The sequence below is a fragment of the Ambystoma mexicanum genome, chromosome 8 (assembly GCF_040938575.1).
Source record: "Ambystoma mexicanum isolate Mex_15411 chromosome 8, UKY_AmexF1_1, whole genome shotgun sequence".
In the NCBI taxonomy this organism is placed as follows: Eukaryota; Metazoa; Chordata; class Amphibia; order Caudata; family Ambystomatidae; genus Ambystoma; species Ambystoma mexicanum.
In genome coordinates, this window is record NC_090929.1 from 440,170,647 (window position 1) to 440,192,205 (window position 21,559).

Below are 21,559 nucleotides of genomic sequence, written 5' to 3' on the forward strand. Positions count from 1 at the left end.
GATCTCCACTACCTCAGAAAACACCGCCTCTCTCTTCAACTTCACACCAGTTTCGCAAGACACTGTACTCAAGACTATTGCCAAACTTAAAGCGTCCAACTGCAAAGGAGATAACTTCCCGGCACACCTAAATAAACTCTGCGCCCCCACCCTCACGCCCATAATCACCAATTTCGTAAATGCCTCATTCGTCTCCAACCAGGTCCCAGACAGCATTAAAGCGGCCTGGGTCACCCCCCCTACTAAAAAAGCCCACTCTAGACCCACTAGTGCCTACAAACTACCGGCCCATAACGACTGTCCCATTCTTACTTAAAATCATTGACAAAATAGCTTATAACCAACTACAAACTCACTTAGAACAAAACAATCTGCTAGGAGCTAGACAATCAGGCTTTAGGCCTAATCACAGCACGGAAACAGCCCTCCTGGATCTCAAAATCCAATTAGACTCCATTAGAGACTCAGGTAAACAAGCCACACTACTGCTACTGGACTTAGTAGCATTCGACCTGGTAGATCACGATAAACTATGCAACACTCTAAAAAAAAGATTTCAATCTTTCCAACAACGCCACATATTGAATTAAATCCTTTCTCACTGACCGCACATCCAGAGTCGCGATTGGGAATTTTGCAGCTGACCCCCATAGGAGTCCCCCAGGGATCCTGTCTCTCCCCCACCCTCTATAATGCATACACCAAACTCCTATTTTCAGTCCTAGATGATATGGGTGTCATTTACACCAACTTCGCTGATGACACTCAGATCCTCATCCCTATCTCAGGTGACTACACCCAAGACACTCTCACCATTAACAAAGTATATTCCATAATTCAAAACTGGATGGCCCTGAACAGCCTACGCTTAAATGACGAGAAAACGGAGGTCCTCATTGTGGGCTCCCAGAAAAGAATAAGCACCCTCCCTCAGACTACTCTCACATTAATATTGACAGCACCCAGATCCCAGTGCTTAAAAAAACATTAGGTGTCTACATCGATGCCAACCTCTCCATGCATAAACAAATAGCAGCCCTCTCATCGTCCACAGCATACACAGCAAAACTCATTGCACTCAGTTGCCAATTTCTCACCCCTGTAAATTGCATCACACTAGCTAGAGCCTTGATCTTAACAAAACTAGATTACTGAAATATTCTCTTCCTAGGAATATCCAAGACTAATATAAATAAAATCCAACTACTACAGAATAAAGCCCTTAGAGCGGCCCTAGGGATTAAGAAATCAGAACATATATCCAGCATTAGAAGTGATAATCACTGGCTGCCTATTGAAGCAAGGATCATTTTCAAAACTCTAAGCATCGTCTACAAATGTACCACCAACAAAGTGCCCAGCTACCTCAACAACTCCATCAAAAAAAAAATCTCAAGCAGATCGCGGAGATCGAACAGTTTGGCCCTCTTAGAAGTTCCGCCATACAAATATAGCAGAGCAGGAGGAAGCAGTTTCAAAGTTCTAGCCCCTTCTCACTGGAAGACCCTTCCGCTGAGCATCAAAAAAGAGGACTCCTTACGTAAATTCAAAAAAGCACTGAAAACCTGGTTATTCAATAAATATTAACCACCCAAGCCCTTCCCTACCATGACTAATTATACTACTCAGGATAGCCGCAATAGGCCCGGTTTACAAGGGTAGGGCGATCCCACCAAGTGGAAATTGACTTATGACTACATGATCTCCTGTAACCATTGTATAAATATGTATTGTTGTTGTGTAACCGTAACATTGTATAATGAGTTACCTTTCTGTACCTTTCGCCTTGATACCCCAGGGTCTGGGCGAGTAACAAATGCAATAAATAAAATAAAAATAAAAAATAAATATTCCACATGAGCAGGTCACTACTTTGCAACCAAGGCTGCATGCACCAGAGACTTTTTCTGAAAACAAACCAATAGCAACCAATTACACATAGGAAATACTTCAAACCCATTGGTTAATTCTTTTCATCACAATGAAAGTGTTCATTTTCCCACACATCAATACAAAACCGTACCTGTGGACACTGGATGGTTACAACATCATTAATATGATAACACTTCATTGTGTCTATGCAGAGATCATCAGTGGTAAACAAAACAATCCTTATCTCTGCAAATCAAGAACAAAAGCACAACTACTCCATACTGAGCTATTCTCCAGTAAGCCCCAAACCATGTGTGGAATTGCCCAACCATTGTGTGTTACCCAACAAAACGCCCCAAAAGGTGCCAACAAACACGTGTTCTAATCCTCCTCTCTTAACGACACCTCACTGAAATCCAACCCAGGCCCAGGCAACACCATAACCAGGTGAACACAACACACCCTCAATGCCCTGTGAAACCAAATGTACCCAAGAAACAGAGCCCAGCCCTTAATCTCACCTCTTCACGAGCACTAGACTCAGCAGTAGTCGTGCACCATTAAACCTCTCGTCACACAGTCAACGCGACCTTGCTGCCATTGTGAGACTCCTGCAATAAACAATGCGCCAGCCCATCACGTCAGAGTAAACAATTTGCTATTCATCATTGGTGAGGCAGGTCAAAATATACATTCCAACTGCATCAACCTACATCCACAATTTACCCCACAACACTTCCCGTCACTCAAACAATTCACGCAAACACAAGCACACGTCTTGTACCTGTTTTTATTTCTGCATTCTCCCCTAAATCATGTGATCCCAAAGACACGCCCCCCCCCCAACAAGTCACGTAGATCTAAGAGATTCATATCAGGAAAGGGAGTCCCAATCCACACAAGCCAAGTCCATTCGGCAACCAACTCACTGATCCGCATCTCTGGTATGACGCCCCCCCCGCCCCCCCCCCCCCCCCGAGTAGACCAATACATAACGACATATTACCTAATTAGATGTCTCACCACACGTGCAACAGTGCTTTCCCCAGATTTAATGCCCGTGTACCGGGGAGACAACCGGCCGGGCCATAGAGCCGAGGTTTGCTCCAGAGTACTTTAAGACGAGATAGCTGCACCTCGAGATGGATGGGGGTGCAGATTCATTACTACAACACCAATCAATAAGGACAACAATGGTTTGGCAAAGGGAGTCAGTTAAATGACAAGTACAATAAACGGGGAGTCATGGAAATCAGCAGTGATGCAATAGCCCGTCTCGCTTCAACTCCCCGAACTTCATACAAACAGTGACATTTATACAAAACTCATAATCGATGTGTAACTCTCAAAGATTAACATGCAATTCTATTGGTTAGAAAAAGGTAACTTTACTATAGGTACTATATCTGTATATGGTAACAGAGTGAGGGGATTGGGTAAACACTGTCAGGTGCGCGTCTAAGCCCTTCCTGCAAAAATGACTACTGTGAACGTCACTAAAAGTAAGACGTCCTATTGGTTCTACTAACTATAGGACCCTAGATTATTTGGTCCATTGTGATTGGGTTGGCACCAGCCCCATCCATAAATTTCCACTTTGCTTAGCAGCACGCAGAATCATAAGCCAGATGCAGGGTGCCCCTAAATTCACCCGGCCTTCCTACAAGCAATCATTACTTTAGTGGATATGTGTCAATTAGTTCACTGGGGTTGGCCTTGAAACTATCTTCTTGTCTGGAAAAGTTATGGTATCTTTGTCTGGGAGGATGCCAAGCGTAGGTGTGAACCCGTGCTCCTTCTTGCTCGGATGGTCATGTGCTACTCGCACACCGTGAATTTGCTTAGTTTCTCTCAATTTGTGCATTTAATTCTTGTTCAGCTTGCCACCTGCCTCCGCCTCCTTATCTCGACCTTCCAAGGACAGGATGCTCTGTTCTTAAGTTTCAATTATGTGTAGCTACTGTTCGCTTCTTCTATTGGTACGACCTTGGCTCCTCTGGCACTAGTTGCTCTTGCTGAGTTTCGAGTCAGCCATCTCTTCTCGTTTAGCTGGAATATGAATCTTGTCTGGTTTGGCCTCTAGTAACCCAAGTTGATTCTGCTTTAGTGCAAAGTGGAAAGAATGCTTACAATGCTGTTCTTTGTTGAGGTAGATTATGTATAATGGCGCATGCCGCTCTATTATTTTACTTAGCATAGAAAGCTGTACTGTTTTCTTAGCTTTCTTGCGGTTTCAAGCATATGTACAGGCGTTAGCTGGTTGAATGACTTCATCCTGCTTTACAGCTTAAGCTTCTTTATAATTCAACATCGTTCTCTCCTTCTAGGTTCACAATATTCTTGATTCATGGCATTTCGTCTCTGTGTCATCCTTGGTTCGTCATATCTTCTATCTGCGAGTCTATCCGGGCCTTTGTGACGTCACCATTCGTCTTCCATCAAGGCCTTTCTGGTTTCTTCCGGGATGGTACTTAGGCAATCTTCATTTCGTCTCATTTGCTGGTAGGGTTTTCTCAATGGATACCTTACTGTCCATGGTTTTCTGGGTATCGGTACTTCAACAGGTGTTCTTCTGATAGGCACTGGGCAGAGCCCTACTGCGGCTCTCTGCTGATTTATTTGCTCATCATACGTCACATAGTTTGGTGTGAATGTTCCTGGTACTTCAAAATGGGCTACTGGGGTGCATGCTTTATTCGGGACCTCCTCTACACCTGCTCTCACCAGCTCACTATACCACAGCATCTAATACATTCAGACATATATTAGAACAAAAACAAAAACGTTCTACAAACTATTCGCCTCTTCCTGCCTCAACTGATTACTACAGCTGCCTATGCATGCTGCCACTCAATATTTTCATTGAGACCAGTAACATGGCTCCTAGTCATGAAGATCATGTTTTGTTCTGCTTGTAGCAACGTTTTATTAATCAATAGTTGATTTGGGCCTTTCACTTTCAATAACACCGACCACTTGAAATCCATTGGCCATAAAATATTTAACAGAGTGGTCTCAATCTGTTTTTTCAGACAGCTCTTATGTTCAATAATTGCGCATTTTACACTTGCGATTAGTCTTACCAAAATAAATCATTTCACACAGACATTTGATCATGTATTGGAGGGGTTGCAATTAGTGAACTCCCTCAACACCCACAATGTTGGCAAATCCAAAGATAATGCTGTATTGGTCAAAACACACACTGAACATTCCCCACACCGGTGGTGCCCTACCACTGGTCTCATACCCCATAAATCAGTAATGGTAAGGGGTTTGCGAAGCGTCATTATGAATCACTAACTTCCTAATATTCGTACTTTTCTTGTACATCACCAAGGGCTGAGGAAATCTACCATCAAAACATATCCTCCAGTTTTTGTTGATACACGATTTTATTTTATAGAACATTCGTAAATGTATTCATAAAAAAAAATGTATTAGAGTTGCCATTATTTTTTGGTGTGTCGAAGTAATATCTCACGATTATTATTCAATGCTCGTTTTGAGGGATAACCTTACTCAATTTGTTACTAAAATGTGTAGCTTTGTTCTAAAATGTGGTCTACTGCAGCTGTTGCGGCGGGGGGGGGGCAAAGTGTGACCAAAAAGTAGGTTATTCTGATATTGTAAGAGGAGATTCTTATCAGTTTTGTGATACGGGCGTACTAATAAACAGTCTTCCCTACTATAGATCGCAATATCCAAAAAATTCACCTCTATTGAATTCATTGAATGGCTGAATATCTATGCTGTTGGTTTAGCCAAATGCTAGATTCTAATGCTAATGCTAATTCTTTAGACCCAAACCAGACGATAAACAGGTCATCGATATTAAAACAATGTAGGATATTGGCTTCATTATAAGGATTGGCATCGCTTTTATGGTCAGTTGCTCAAATTGGCTCACATATAAATTCGCCAAGTTATGGCAGCTCCTTCTACCCGTTGAAAAAATTGGTTACACACCACATGTTAAAGCTGTTACTTACTGGGTTATCATCAGATCTCGAACCTCACTGATGTCTTTCAATGTGGCCTGCTGGGGTATATGAGTATATAAGGATTCAATATTTAACCTAATAAAAAGGTACCCCCTCTATTTTATTGATAACACTCCTAGTATCTAATATGAACTAATCCATTTTAGATATAAAGGGGCATAGATAAACATCAGCAAACTTCGAGAGGGGGTTCATAGATGAAACACCTGAAACAATAGGTTGACTTGGTGAACAGGTCAGATTTTTATGGATCTTCGGTAAGATATTTGATATCGTTATCCATGCCCCTTTTCTCAACAAATTCTCTGCTTCTTGTTTACTGGTGCATTCACTTTCTAGGGCCATCTGGATCTTGGACTCCATTAACCTTAACAGTTTTGCTGAAGGATCATGAGGAAGTTTACGATAACTAATAGTGTCTTGCAGTGAGTGTGCGAAAATGAGCAAAGAAAACATGGCGCTGGTGCGCAGTCATCTTGAACATTCACTTCCACTACAGCAATGAAAGCCTACTTTTTCGTGGGCTCAGCAAGTAAACATGTATTTCTGCAGCAGCAGCAAGGTCACATATTGATGTCTGAAGAACGAACTGTGGAGAATAGTTGTTGTATTGTCCGGCAAAGGACAAGCCAGAAAGGGAGTCGGAGCGTTCTGCAGGTGCAGTGATAAGGGGTACTGGGAACTAAGGCCAGGAGTGAAGCTGAGTTTTTCCACTTCTAGCTGGAATTTTCCACTCTTTGCTCCTCATGCTTATTGTCTGCTCTTTGGCCGAGGGCAGTCTGGTAACCTATGAGGGGCGGAGATTAGCCCCATAAAGGGAAGAGGTATTCCTCTTGGGAAAGCTAGCTAGAATTTGGACCCTGGGTGATGCAGTCTCGCTGAGAGGGAGGACGCTCCGCTCCAGACCCCGTTAGAACGAGTGATCTTTGCCTACCTGCTTTGGGACTAAGCAGTGTCGTGGTGGCCAAGATGAAGGTGTCATCTGCAACTATTCTAATGGTGATACTTTCTTTTGCTATATTTATATGTAACTGAATATGTGCTCTTTTTTCCTTTGTGTATTATATAAGAGAATAAAGGGCCTATAACGAGCCATTTATATGATTATAATAAGAGTTATGTGTAATTCTTTGCCTACCTGAGTCCAATAAGGGTCTGGGGGACATTAGTTCAAGGTTTCTCCAGGCGACCAAGAAAAAGCAAAACATGTCTGCCAACAAATGTTCACATTACTCAATGTAAGAACCACAATCAAGAATTACTCTGGCGCCCCCCTTGTCTGCTTGATGAATAATTCTCATTATGCCATCCCAATTTGCTAAGTAAATTCATCTCGTTACGGCTAAGATTGGTGTGTCAGGAACCAGGTTCAGTTGCAAAGTCTCTAGGTCTACCAGCACTTTCTTTTCAAATAATAACAATTCTGGTGACGGTTTGTGTATCGGAACAGAAAGTAGAGGGACTCCTCAAACCTGAGTTATTACACACAGAGGTTTCCGAATCTTTGAAATATTTTCGCAAGTGTATTTTACGCACAAATGTGTTCGAAACAGATAGCCGTTGTGAGATTTTGTGACGACAAATCCCAAACCTTTAACCTCTCTTCTTCCTGCGACAAGAATGCCATCTGCCATTAATGTTACCAAAAAAGTTGATAGAGGGGTATTGCCCGCGCCCCCAATCCTGCCATGATGGATACTACCCTGCTTTTACTTGAATGTTTGCATTAAGCGCTTTTCTCATTTTAGCGGACCGATTTTTGCAGATGCACAGTCACCTTATCCAGAAGGGGGAAGCTGCACGTTTCCAGGGGGCAAAGCTGTAGCTCCAATTATACAGTTACTAACTCTCTTGCCTACATTAGTGTCAGACAAGTGCTCGTTCCATAATGACGGACTAGCTCCAAGCACCCACATGAACAGGGCCGGCTTTAGGATTCCCAGCGCCCCGGGCAGCAAATAAAAAATGTGGCTCCCTAGTCATGCAGCGGGAGGAGCACCACATTTTTCATTAGGCATGGGCAGGCGCTCCCGAGAGTGGAGCGCATTTCATTTCTGATTGAGTGCCTGCTGCGCCTTCTCCCACCACGCCTGCTAGGAGGAGACCTTAAAAGGTCTCCCCCATGCTGGCGTGGGGGGGGGTTCTAATGGCAGGGTGCCCCGGGCAGCCGCCTGGCCAGCCGCAGGGCCGGATCTGCACCGAGTGCTGGGAGCACACTTCACTGTACTATAAAAGGTAATGCTATAAACAGATGAAAACATTTGTATCCCAGTTTAAGGAATAGAAACGCTGGTGGATAGAGCAGTTCATACTAATGCTGTACACAAAGTAAATACACAGCAGGCTCTGAAATGTCCTAGTCATGGATTGTGCAAACCCCTGCTCCAAAGAGGAACAGGGTAATGCATGTTTTATGCGCATTTTAAATAGCACCCAATTTGTGAAATTGGGATGCGCTCCAAAATGCACGAAGATTTGCAAAAAAAGGGTCTGAAAGGGATATCCGCCTGTCCACGATGCACACCTTCAGATGCCCCTTGAGGTTTCTGCAAAAACAAAGGAGTGATGGCGGGAAGGTTTATAATGAATCTTAACCTCTGGCATTGCTCTGGCCAACCCTCCAGACCATCGTTCTTCGCCTGCTCAGCCATTACAGACAGGGGAAAGACCACATGCAAATCAGGCTTGGTCCCACCACAAAAAGGAGGAGCAGGCCTGCCTGAACTGCTAGGTCACATCCCTTCTGCAGGAGACCACAAACATGTTTCGACCTTGTTGGGCCTCATCAGTGAGGAGGACCTTGGGTCTCTGTGGGCGGGGGTAGATTTCTAATTTGATCTCCTAATTTTTCTATTCCTTTTACTAAAAACTGAATTAATGATAATTGTCTGGCTTTTTTGTTTGGAGAGTGTGTTAGATGATATCAATCAAAATTAGATGAATATAGACCAGAACTGGAGCAGAAGAAATTGCAAAAAAAGTGAAAGGGACACTTGGACATAGTTTATACATGGGAGTATTGCCACATTCAGAATCAAGAGAACAAGGTTCCTCTTCGGCGCAGAGCTCATCGAGCTCAAGGGAACTCACCAGAGGAATACACAGATTACAAATTGGCGATAGACAAAGTACTTAAAGATGCGTTGAATAAAGTTTGGATCTCGGAAAACAAACAGATTTTTGTTGAATGACCATCCTACAACTCCAGTGTTTTATATTCTTCCAAAGATACACAAAACTATGAAAACGCCCACGTTGTCCCATCGTTGTTAGCACCAATAGTATACTTGAACCTTTAGAATGGTATATGGATTTCTTTCTCCAACCTTGGAATCAAATTTCTTAAATATCATGAACATCGCTCTATACTGGCTGACTATGATAACTCTGATGTGCAAAGCCTTCATGCTTTCATCCCTCCTCTTGAAGGGTTAGCGGCTGTACAAGGCTTAATTATGAATGATGATTACTTACAAGTGAAGAAAGTGTTCCTATTACAGCTACAATATGTTGTTCAATATAATCATTTCAATTAGACAAAAAGTTTGGACTATTTGAACACTAGGCATCCACCTATTAATTTCACAGTAGCTCTGATGTACACATACCCAAATGTCACATGAGTTATTGGAGTATGGAGTGCTCAATGGTTTGTGAGCTGTACAATGAAAGCATTCATTATTTGGATGCGTTTATGAAGTGGGAAAATAACCAGCGTTGTACCACAATTCATCGTAAACCAAGGGACAAAAATATCTTCTATGTAGCCAGATTTCAGCCACCACACACTCACCATTTGTATGTCTTAAAAGAATTGTGTCTGGCCCTTTGGTTTTGGATTCCGAAACTGCCAATTTGCAAAAGGATTTCTGATACAGGTTGCAGTGATCGAATTGATGCTAGAGTAAAGACCATCTGTGGCTAGAGTAAGTTTGTTTGTTAATAGTCCAGAGAAGAGGGAACCATCAATGGTCCATGTGATGGACTACTCCGAACACTGTCAAAGTAACAGCATTAGGAAAGAAAATATTGGAAGCTAGTTACTTGATGCACGGCTACATAAGTTCTACCCAAAATCACACTGGATTGCTTTTCGTAAATAAGGAACATTTACATGATAGAGGTTAGTAAAGGCTGATGTTTCTTTACCTAGTCGTTCTGACACAAACAGAAAAGGTAAATTTCCCTAGTTGGCTTGTGGCAATTGTAACAGCTTGATTAAAAGGATCATTTTCTCATCTCCCATATACGGGTGAGAAGATTTACCTTCAGTCTTATGCAAGTTGTGACACCACTAATGTCATTTATGGCATTTGTTGCCCATGTTTGGAAAAATATGTGGGAACGAGTAAAGTCAAAATTCGTTGGAATGAACATAAAAGCAATGTAAGGACCGTGAATGTTAATTCGCCTGTGGCACATCCCTTTTCCAAACGTAGGCATACTGTGTCACAGTTGCAGTTTACTGTCCTTGAGACGGTTTGCGTTAGTCACAGGGGAGGAAATGTGGAACAAAAATTGCTCCAGCGTGAGGCATTTTGGCTACATAAATTGTATACAGTTTTTCAGGAAAGGAAGAACGAAATGCCATCCTTAAATTGCTTGCTAGAAGATGGACAAATGCATGTACACGCAGTTAAAAGTTACTGAAGCTTTGGATTGATATTATGTCTTGTACCCGATATCCTGTTTTTTGGCCTTTATTGAATTTGACTATGATCAGTGTATCTGAAAATAAAGATATACAAACAGCTCAAAATTAACCTGTAGGTTATGGTTTGGGCATCTTTTATGAATCCGTCTGTATAACATGTTTTTTCTTCCTGCAAAATGTTGATAAGAACATTTGAGCATTACATCTCAAAAGATGGTGATCTGATATTGTTTGGCAGACTCTGTATGTGTCAGTTTGAGGGTTTATGGACGGATCACTGAACCAATGTACTGTATATTTTACATTTGTAAGACTGTGCTTCCTTTTTCTCCTTGCAACTATGTGGACAGGATTTGTGGGCCCACATGTTCATTTGTGGAATCGAATTGACAAACTCTACTGTTTAGATCTTATTTATATGTTACAAGTGTCATTTTGTAAATCATATTGAAAAACCTGGCTAGGAGGGCGATGATGTTTGTTCCTTTATTTTTTGGGGCTCTAGTTTATTAAATACTGGACAATACTTTAAGAACATGGTTACAATTTATTTTTACATATGAGGTCATGTCACCTTTATATTAAAAAGTTACTGTGCAGTACATTTTAGGACTTTCATAGTTACCAAGTAGGATTTTCTTTTGGAGAATATATTGTGGTCATGAGGTTACTAGAACTACGACTTACAGGGTAATTCATAGAATTTCGCAGAAAAGTGTCGCAAGCGGCTGGCGCAGAGTGTCCGCGTGCGATTGTCTGCACCAGGCGCGTGCGCCAAAACCGATTTCCGCGCACAGCATATTCATGGATTTTAGGCTCCCAAACCAGCCGTGGCACAGAGTATTGCAGCGACCCAGCAGCAGCGCCAGTAACGCCCCCAAGAACGCCCTTGCGCAAGGAAAAGCCATCGAAATCGCTAAATCATCGCAAAGGGCTGCGCTAACCCTGGACCAGTTTACAGGGCTGCCAAACAAGGAACGCAACGCGGGTAACGTTCATATCTGGGGTACGCGGGAAGTTTTACATGCGATTAGCCAGGGTAAGTGTATTACAGGGGTACGTGTGAAGTTTTACACGCGATTAGCCAGGGTACGTGTATTACAGGGGTATGCGGGAATTATCACATGCGATTTGGCTGGGTACGTGTATTACAGCAGTGCGCGGGAAGTTACACACGCGATTAGGCTGGGTGGGTCCTCACAGGTGTTCCCTGTACACCCTACACGGCCCCTGCAGGCAGCCCACAAAACAGGGGACTACCCTGCACACCTGCTCATGTCTCCCACCCCCCACAGCAGTGTGGGGCACCCTCCACCAGGCCCCCACTCATGTCCCCTATCACCCCCACCTCCTAGCAGTGCAGAGGCAGCACCACCAGGCCCCCGCTCATGTCCCCTATCACCCCCAGCAGTGCAGGGGCACCCTCCACCAGGCCCCCACTCATGTCTCCCACCACCCCCACCCCCAGCAGTGCAGGGGCAGCCTCCACCAGGCCCCCACTCATGTCTCCCACCCACCCCACCCCCCAGCACTGTGGGGCACCCTCCACCAGGCTCCCACCCATGTCTACCACCACCCCCACCCCCCAGCAGTGCAGGGGCAGCCTCCACCAGGCCCCCACTCATGTCTCCCACCACCCCCACCCCCAGCAGTGCAGGGGCAGCCTCCACCAGGCCCCCACTCATGTCTCCCAGCCACCCCACCCCCCCAGCACTGTGGGGCACCCTCCACCAGGCTCCCACCCATGTCTCCCACCACCCCCACCCCCCAGCCACCAGGGGCAGCCTCCACCAGGCCCCCACTCATGTCTCCCACCACCCCCACCCCCCAGCCACAAGGGGCAGCCTCCACCAGGCCCCCACTCATGTCTCCCACCACCCCCCAGCCACCAGGGGCAGCCTCCACCAGGCCCCCACTCATGTCCCCTATCACCCCAACCCCCAGGAGTGCAGGGGCAGCCTCCACCAGGCCCCCACTCATGTCTCCCACCACCCCCACCCCCAGCAGTACAGGGGCAGCCTCCACCAGGCCCCCACTCTTGTCTCCCACCACCCCCACCCCCCCGGGGCAGCCTACACCAGGCCCCCACTCATGTCTCCCACCACCCCCACCCACAGCAGTGCAGGAGCAGCCTCCACCAGGCCCCCACTCATGTCTCCCACCCCCCACCCCCCCAGCACTGTGGGGCACCCTCCACCAGACCCCCACTCATGCCTCCCACCCCCCACCCCCCCCAGCACTGTGGGGCACCCTCCACCAGGCCCCCACTCATGTCTCCCACCACCCCCAGCAGTGCAGGGGCAGCCTCCACCAGGCCCCCACTCATGTCTCCCACCACCCCACCCCCAGCAGTGCAGGGGCAGCCTCCACCAGGCCCCCACTCATGTCTCCCACCACCCCACCCCCAGCAGTGCAGGGGCAGCCTCCACCAGGCCCCCACTCATGTCCCCTATCACCCCCACCCCCCAGCAGTGCAGGGGCAGCCTCCACCAGGCCCCCACTCATGACTCCCACCCACCCCACCCCCCAGCACTGTGGGGCACCCTCCACCAGGCTCCCACCCATGTCTACCACCCCCCCCCCCAGCAGTGCAGGGGCAGCCTCCACCAGGCCCCCACTCATGTCTCCCACCACCCCCACCCCCTAGCAGTGCAGGGGCAGCACCACCAGGCCCCCACTCATGTCTCCCACCACCCCCACCCCCAGCAGTGCAGGGGCACCCTCCACCAGGCCCCCACTCATGTCTCCCACTACCCCCAGCAGTGCAGGGGCACCCTCCACCAGGCCCCCACTCATGTCTCCCACCACCCCCACCCCCTAGCAGTGCAGGGGCAGCACCACCAGGCCCCCACTCATGTCTCCCACCACCCCCACCACTAGCAGTGCAGGGGCTCCCTCCACCAGGCCCCCACTCATGTCTCCCACCACCCCCACCCCCCAGCAGTGTAGGGGCAGCCTCCACCAGGCCCCCACTCATGTCTCCCACCCCCCAGCACTGTGGGGCACCCTCCACCAGGCCCCCACTCATGTCTCCCACCACCCCCACCCCCAGCAGTGCAGGGGCAGCCTCCACCAGTCCCCCACTCATGTCTCCCACCACCCCAACCCCCTAGCAGTGCAGGGGCACCCTCCACCAGGCCCCCACTCATGCCTCCCACCCCCCACCCCCCCAGCACTGTGGGGCACCCTCCACCAGGCCCCCACTCATGTCTCCCACCACCCCCAGCAGTGCAGGGGCAGCCTCCACCAGGCCCCCACTCATGTCTCCCACCTCCCCCACCCCTAGCAGTGCAGGGGCTCCCTCCACCAGGCCCCCACTCATGTCTCCCACCACCCCCACCCCCAGCAGTGCAGGGGCAGCCTCCACCAGGCCCCCACTCATGTCTCCCACCCCCCAGCACTGTGGGGCACCCTCCACCAGGCCCCCACTCATGTCTCCCACCACCCCCACCCCCTAGCAGTGCAGGGGCAGCACCACCAGGCCCCCACTCATGACCCCTATCACCCCCAGCAGTGCAGGGGCCCCCTCCACCAGGCCCCCACTCATGTCACCCACCACCCCCAGCCACCATGGGCAGCCCCCACCAGGCCCCCACCCATGTCTCCCACCACCCCCACCCCCTAGCAGTGCAGGGGCAGCCTCCACCAGGCCCCCACTCATGTCTCCCACCCCCCAGCACTGTGGGGCACCCTCCACCAGGCCCCCACTCATGTCTCCCACCACCCCCACCCCCAGCAGTGCAGGGGCAGCCCCCACCAGGCCCCCACTCATGTCCCCTATCACCCCCATCCCCCAGCAGTGCAGGGGCACCATCCACTAGGCCCCCACTCATGTCTCCCACCACCCCCACCCCCAGCAGTGCAGGGGCACCCTCCACCAGGCCCTCACTCATGTCTCCCACCACCCCCACCCCTAGCAGTGCAGGGGCAGCCTCCACCAGGCCCCCACCCATGTCTACCACCACCCCCACCCCCTAGCAGTGCAGGGGCAGCACCACCAGACCCCCACTCATGTCCCCTATCACCCCCATCCCCCAGCAGTGCAGGGGCACCCTCCACTAGGCCCCCACACATGTCCCCCTGCCCACAGGGCCTGACAATCCTCAAGCATGGGCCTCATGGCCAGCCACCACAGCCCAAAGACACAACCAAGTATTACATGCGCCCATGATACTACTCCAATGGAAACAATGTAAATGAACACATGTGTCTCACACACACACAATGGTTGCAAGTGAACCTGAAAACCCATATCATGACATGCATGAAAACAGGGAGATGAAACCACACATTGAAGAATGAAAAAATCAAAATAATGTATTAAAAACAACAGTAATGGCAATCAAAATTGAACAATATACACAAGTATAAAAAAAAGAAAATTAAGCTGGCTGTCCCTTTTCAAATTAAAATCAATAAATGATAATCCAAAAAAATGTCTTCCAAAGTTCAAGTCCATAAAAAGGAAATGAAGGGAAAAAAGAAATAGAAAACCATTGCTCCATGGAAAAAAATATTCATAGTAAAAAAAATATCCAAATGCAAAGTCCAACTATGTACAAAGCATTCAGGGTCCATCATCCCAACAGAAGAAATGGAACTATATACAAAAGGTGGATCAGTGTCCGTCGACTCCAAATAAAAATAAACAATAAAGGAAACCTATCACTAAATAACTATATACAATGGCGGCGGGCCAGTCCAGCGGCTCACTAAGTGGTGTTCCGGGCCAGGGCATCATTGAACTCCTCGTCTATGTCCGGGAGGCGGTCCTGTTCCATGGCCCCGAGGGTCCGCAGGGATGTCGACATGTTCACCTCCAACTCCCTGCGGATTGCCTCGAGGCACTCAGCCCGCCTCAGGGCCCTCCGCATGGAGTTCTCCGCCCTGACCATCGTGAGCCGCGCCTCTTCCGCCCGCCGCCACTCCGCATCTATGGCTGGCCAACCGCTGCCATACGGAAGACACTTCCCGTCCAGGGTCCTCCTGCCCTCCGGCCGATGCCTGCCCCTCCGATGTTGAAGGCCCCGAGCTATCGTGGCTCCACCTACAGCCTCCTGCTGCTGCTGTCCAGGTACCCTGTCCGATGCTGCCTGCACATGCTCCGCCAGCTGGGGTGCAGTCGTTGATGTGGCCACCCCTGCTGGACGTCCGACTCCCGTCTGTGGCAGGGATCTGTTGTCCACCAGCCTGGCCGCACGGTTGGAGGCAGCTCCACAGGGCACCCAGGTGACACATGGGTGGGAAGATGGCATGGAGGACGACTGGGGCATAAGGGGTTCTGTGGAGAAGGGGGTCGGAACAAGGTCCAGGAAATGGAGGAATCCAGCCCTGGTGAGCTGTCCCAGTGGGTCAACGAGCCATGCGAGAAGACGTGCAGACTCATCATGAAAAGACTGCAGGTCAGCTCGCATGGCCCGTTGACGCAACGCCACCCCACCCTGGACAGGCTCAACCTGGTGCAGGATAGCAACATATGCAGGGAGAGGAAGGCCAGGTGTTGTAAGCCAATCCCCTCCCTGAGAACGGGTCTGGAGGTAGGCATCCCCGCTGGTGCAAGATGATGCAGTGACAGGAGAAGGGACAGGATTGCACACAGGCACCTCCGCTGCGGCCTGTGCTGCCTCCTGTCCCTGATCCTGCACTGCACCACTAGCACCAGTGGAATCCCCACCTCCAGACCCCGCCTCTGTCGCTTGCACGGCCTCCTCCTCCAAACCCCCCACCAACCTTGATGACTCCGTGCCATCTTCCACCGTTGGGCCCTGTGGGGTCCCAGCTGGCCCGTCTGCTGCCGAGGAGTCCAATTCCAACCTCTGCCTCTTGGACCTCCCTTCTGCAGGTGCAGGCTGGGACACGGCCCCAGACTCCTCACTCCCCGACGAGATCAGAACCTGGGAGGGGACCTGGGCCTTGCGTCTCCGGCTGGTGGTGCGACCCCTGCCGCTGTGCTCCACAGCACCTTCTCCACCCTCTTCATCAGTTGACGCTGCAGACAGGGAGAAAGAAAACACAGGCATCAGGGCACTGTACAATGGACTCATACACACATGACAGTTATACATGAGTGGCATTGGTAAACCTCAGACATGGCATCACAATCCCCAACACACATGTCATTTCAACTGGCACACATGAGCCATACCACAGCCATATTGCAACAGCCAGCACCATCCAATCACATACAACAGCATGAGCAGCCAAAGGTCATCCACACATCACATGCAACATAGGGAGTACACTACACATGCACACACACCACCAAACTTGCATGCATGTGTACACCTCCGCCAACTGTCGCAGTGTTCCGATCGACATCCATGTCACACCTGACAATCATTCCTCCACATCCTGTGCCATGCAAGCCCACACACACACAAGCACCATCCATCTGTCACACATGAGACCCCTCGCATGTGTCACCCTCACGGCCCTGTACCCCCCCCCCCCTACTTGCCCACATAAAAATACATGTTCAACCTGCACACTCCTGGCACACCACCACACGCACAGCTTACAATCAGTATGCATGTACACTTACCGCTCGACTCCAGACGGGTCTGCCTCTCAGGGACCTGGATATGGAGCGCTGGGGATATGCGTTCCAGGACCCTCATCTGATCTTCCGACAAGTGGCCCCGGGCCTTGTTGAGGGTCCTGGACCTGAAGTCCTCCCAGCGCTTCCTGACACGTTTGTAGTCGCGGACTGCCACCGCCTCCGCGTTGATGGCAGTCACGATGTCCATCCAGATCTGAGTCCGTCCTTCCTTCCTTGTCGGCGCGCAACCTTCCGAAGAGGGCATCATACTGCCCCAGGACATGCTCCACCAGGACATCAACTTCGGTGGCAGTGAAGCTGGTGCCCCTCTGCCTCCTTGGCCGGGGGTTGCCACTGGTGCCAGATGTTGCAGTGCCCGACATGGCAACCCCAGAGGCAGGAGTGGGTGGGCAACTGGGTCCTGGGGCTCAGCTGTGGGGCGATGGAAAAGCAGTCGGGAGTCTTCGGTTCCAGCAGGGGTGGTCACAGCAACAGCACCCCTGGCTGATGTGCAGGCAGCAAATGTCAGGGCACGTGGGCAGCAGGCAGTCAGGCAGCAGCAGATGGCAGGTGGGAGCATGCTCAGGGCTCTGGGGGGGCAGTAATTCGGCCTTCTGGGCAGGAGCGTGGTCTTCCGTGTGTGAACGCATGGCCAGCTTGATACGGAGTGATTTTGCACGTGAAAATCCAGCACGTCTGCGTGTAATTCGAGGAAAGGCCCTTAGCGCGTAAGCGCGTCTGCACGCATACGCGATTTCATTGGCCCAAAGGCCACCAGCGTATGCGCGTCTATGAAGTCACGTGCACGTTGAATATGGCACACGTTTGAAATGTTGCGTGTTAAAAAAAATGAAAGACACGTCCGAGTGTCAAAGCGTGTAATTGGTGGAAATGGCCCTAGCGCGTACACGCGGAAGTGATGCTGGACGTGTGGGCCTGCATAAAAGGTACGTGTAGAACACCATTTCCTTGTACGTGCTTTTCGTGGAGAGCGAGTGGGTGAAATCTGTACTTCTTGTCGTTTCACACGCTATTTACTTCACGGCGTTTCAAGTTCGTACTCCCTGTTACCTCTGACAGCTTTTTCTCTTTTTCTGGTTTTCCTCGGCCTGTTCCCTCAAACAGCGTTCCCTTCTACTGTTGTCCTGTCTCCTCAGACAGCGTACAATTCTTCTTTTGGCAGGGGTGTTGCCAACACGCACACGTGCTTCTTTTTCACGCTCTTTTTCCTGGTAGACGGTGAGTCACGCACGTATCTAACATCTGTGCTTGCCCCGTGTGTAGCCTACCCCTTCAGAGGTCATTCTAGGCTGCGTGTGACACGCATACGTTCATTCTTGTGTTACTGGGTGCCACAGCCTAGTGCAGGTTTATTTTTCCGCACACGTGGTCTAGGAGGGGTTGCGTGCACGTTATCTCCCTTTTTTGGGCTTCCTGTGCGTTGCGTGACCCGTCATCTTTCCCCAGGGGTCACATTCAGCCTTACTAGGGTACGATTACCATCTGGTACCCAACCCCTTTGAACCCCAATTGCCCAGGACAATAGTTTACAGCCACTCCCATACGCACATTAACATCAGTGCCATGGTTGGGAGGCGAGGAATCCGTAAGGGTGGCAAAGGTGGACGAGCCACAAGTGGTGGCTGTGGTGGATCCGGTAGGGGACGTGGTCGTTACTTGCAGGGTGACCCTGTCCCCCCCCCCCCCCATGTGTGGAGGACCAGTCAAGGGGACCCATAATCCCCCCCCCCAACCCCCCTGGTTGAGGGTGATGTGGCTGACACCATCCATGCACAGCCCTTGTTGGACCAACCCATTGTGGCACCAGACCTGGCTGACTCCATGGCTGACTTCCAGGTCAGCAGGCCTATGACACGTGCGCTGGTACACGTTGATGTCATCAGGCCACGTGGATCAGGGGCAGCAAGGTCATCTGCTGCCCCAAGTAGGCAGGGTGGAGAGGCTGCAGGGGCAGCTGCGGCTCCATCCACCCCAGCTCTCACACACCCAGCCAGGACAGTGTCGGTCCTAGTCCATCCTGCTGACATTCCCCCTGACACCATTACACTTGAGCCAATGCCTGCACCAACTCCCGTGCTGAGTGTGCAATCCCACACTCCTGATACAGAGTCCATCAGGGCTCCTGCCCCTAGTGTCCAGAGCGGCGTAGGACACTCAGAATCACCACCACCTTCCAAGCGGAAGAGGAAGAGTGCTCGTCCGGCACAGGCTGATGCCCCAGACACGGCTACACAGTCCGGCCCGTCGAGGAAGCCCAGCTTCACGGATGCCGAACTGAATGCACTTGTCGAGTATGTGTCCGCACATGATAACGAAATGGTCATTGTTGCAGGATCCAAGACCACACCTGCACAACGCCAGGCACACTGGCAGACCGTTGCGGACATCGTAAGTGCCCCTGGAATCGTGAGGCGCACAGCCAATGATTGCTAGAAGCGCTGGAATGACCTAAAGCGCAGGGCAAAGAATAAGCTGGCCTCAAGTCATGCCGCAACTCTAGTGACTGGATGTGGGTCTCCAGTAGAAGACATGGAACTCACTCCACATGAGTCAGTCGCTGGGACCTACATCACGGAGGAACAGATCCAAGGCGTTTGAGATCTGCCAGATTATGAGGCATTGTCCGGTGAGTGCACATGCATGTGTGTCATCCATGTGCATGGTGTGTGTGTGTGAGGGCTTCTGTTTGTGTGCCAGGTGAGGGTGTGTGCGCCTGAGTTGTTTGGGTCACCCATGTGCTTCATGCAATTCATTCTGCGCAGCAGCATTTGGCCATAGCATTATTCCTTCTGCCAACAGACATCTAGCCCAACAGCACGCCAGTTGCCCTTGAAGTGTCACCTTGCCACAACATTGTTGCTTAATTTTTCACTGTTCATTTAGTCAGATTGTTTGCATTCCACCACTTTTACTAGGCATGTCGCAGTCCTCTAGTCACATGTCTGACATGGCTATGGTAAAGTGGAGCGACTTTGTTACCTGGATATCATTTGTTTAGACATGTCCCTGTGCAATCGGACCATTTTGGACTGGCAGCTCCAGGTGAAAAATCAGACCTGTTTGAATTAGAAAAGCTATTACATGAGGGAACTGGACTGAATGAATAAGTGCTGCCCTCTCCATCTTCACTCAATAGCAATGGTACATGCCATCTGTGTGATGGCATGTGTATTTCACCTGGCAATCACAGGCCAATGTGTGATGCCACTGCTAGGCAGCATGCAGCAAATGTGTTCATCTTCCATCTTGGTGTCATCAAGGTGTGCCATTTTCCTCTCCTTCATACGCAGTGAGGGTGCATGCATGGGAGGGTTTTAGTCATGTGGGACATGTGTCAATCAAGTACTGGTTCTGTTGCTTCTCAGCCCTCATTGTATGCCATGGTGCTAATGCCTGTTTCCATTTGTTTTCTTTTATGTCTTTGCAGGGGAAGACGCACCTGATACTGCTGGGGTTGTGGAGATGGTGCAGACCCAGGAGGGGTCTGAGGGCCGACCGACCACCAGTGAGGGACGTGGTGTGGTGGTGGGTGAGAACCCACAACTGCTGCAGGTCGTGCTCTTAAGGGGTGTTTCTGGCTGCACCTCCCCCGAGCTGTACTCAGGTGTTGATTCGGATGAGACCTACCTGCCGTCGCAGGTGAGTGTTCCTGGGAGGGATTCTGTTCTGTCCGACCCACCTGCACCAGGGTTAGAACCCTCAATGGGGATGTCAGTGTTGGCAGGTACGCCTTTGGTGGTTACGGATGCAGGGTCACTCCGCGACATCTGATCCTGTTCCTGGGCCATCAGATCAGAGGTGGAATGCAGTCCTGCAGCCTCAGGCAGTGCCGGCACAGCAAGGCGCAGTTCGCCTTGCCCCAGACAGGTGTGGTGCCCACCGACGTGGTGGCCGTACGCCACCTGGCAATACCGCATGGGAGCAATCCATTTACGATATGGCAACCCAACAGGCAGCATCATCAGAGATGATGGCTCAGGCCATGGATAGGGTGGCCACTTCCATTGTCCCCCCCGAAAGGCTGATGGAGCGACTACAGCAGGCAACCGACTCCATCTGCCAGTCACACAGGGAGGACATGTTGGCGTCCAACAGGGACAGGCGGGCGGCACTGGCGACTCTGCAGGAAGCCATCTCCATAGAGTCCCAGGGCCACAGGGAAGCCCTGAGGCTGGAACTCCTTCACCTCAGGACGACTCTTGTTGAGCTTGAGGCTTCAACAAACCGAAGGACAGAACAGCAGCTGGAGCGTCTCACCCGTACGCTCTCATCTGAGATGCAGGCAACTAGGGCGGAGGTCCGGGCAGCCCGTGAGTTGTTGCATGGGGACCTCCGCACACTCATCCTCCAGAACGAGACCTACCACACCCCCATGCTTGCAGCCATGGAGGAACAGACTAGGGCCTTGCGTGGGCTGCCTCCCATAGTGCCACCACCTCCGGATGCAGCTGCACAGGGTGAGAATAGCGA

At 50.2% G+C, this 21,559-nt stretch overlaps 1 protein-coding gene across 1 annotated transcript in view; it reads right to left on the reverse strand.

Annotated features, from left to right (window-relative positions):
* RBP7 (retinol binding protein 7) overlaps positions 1-21,559 on the reverse strand; it is a 179,266-nt gene that overhangs the window by 99,031 nt on the left and 58,676 nt on the right. The gene's annotated exons all lie outside the window — the stretch shown is intronic.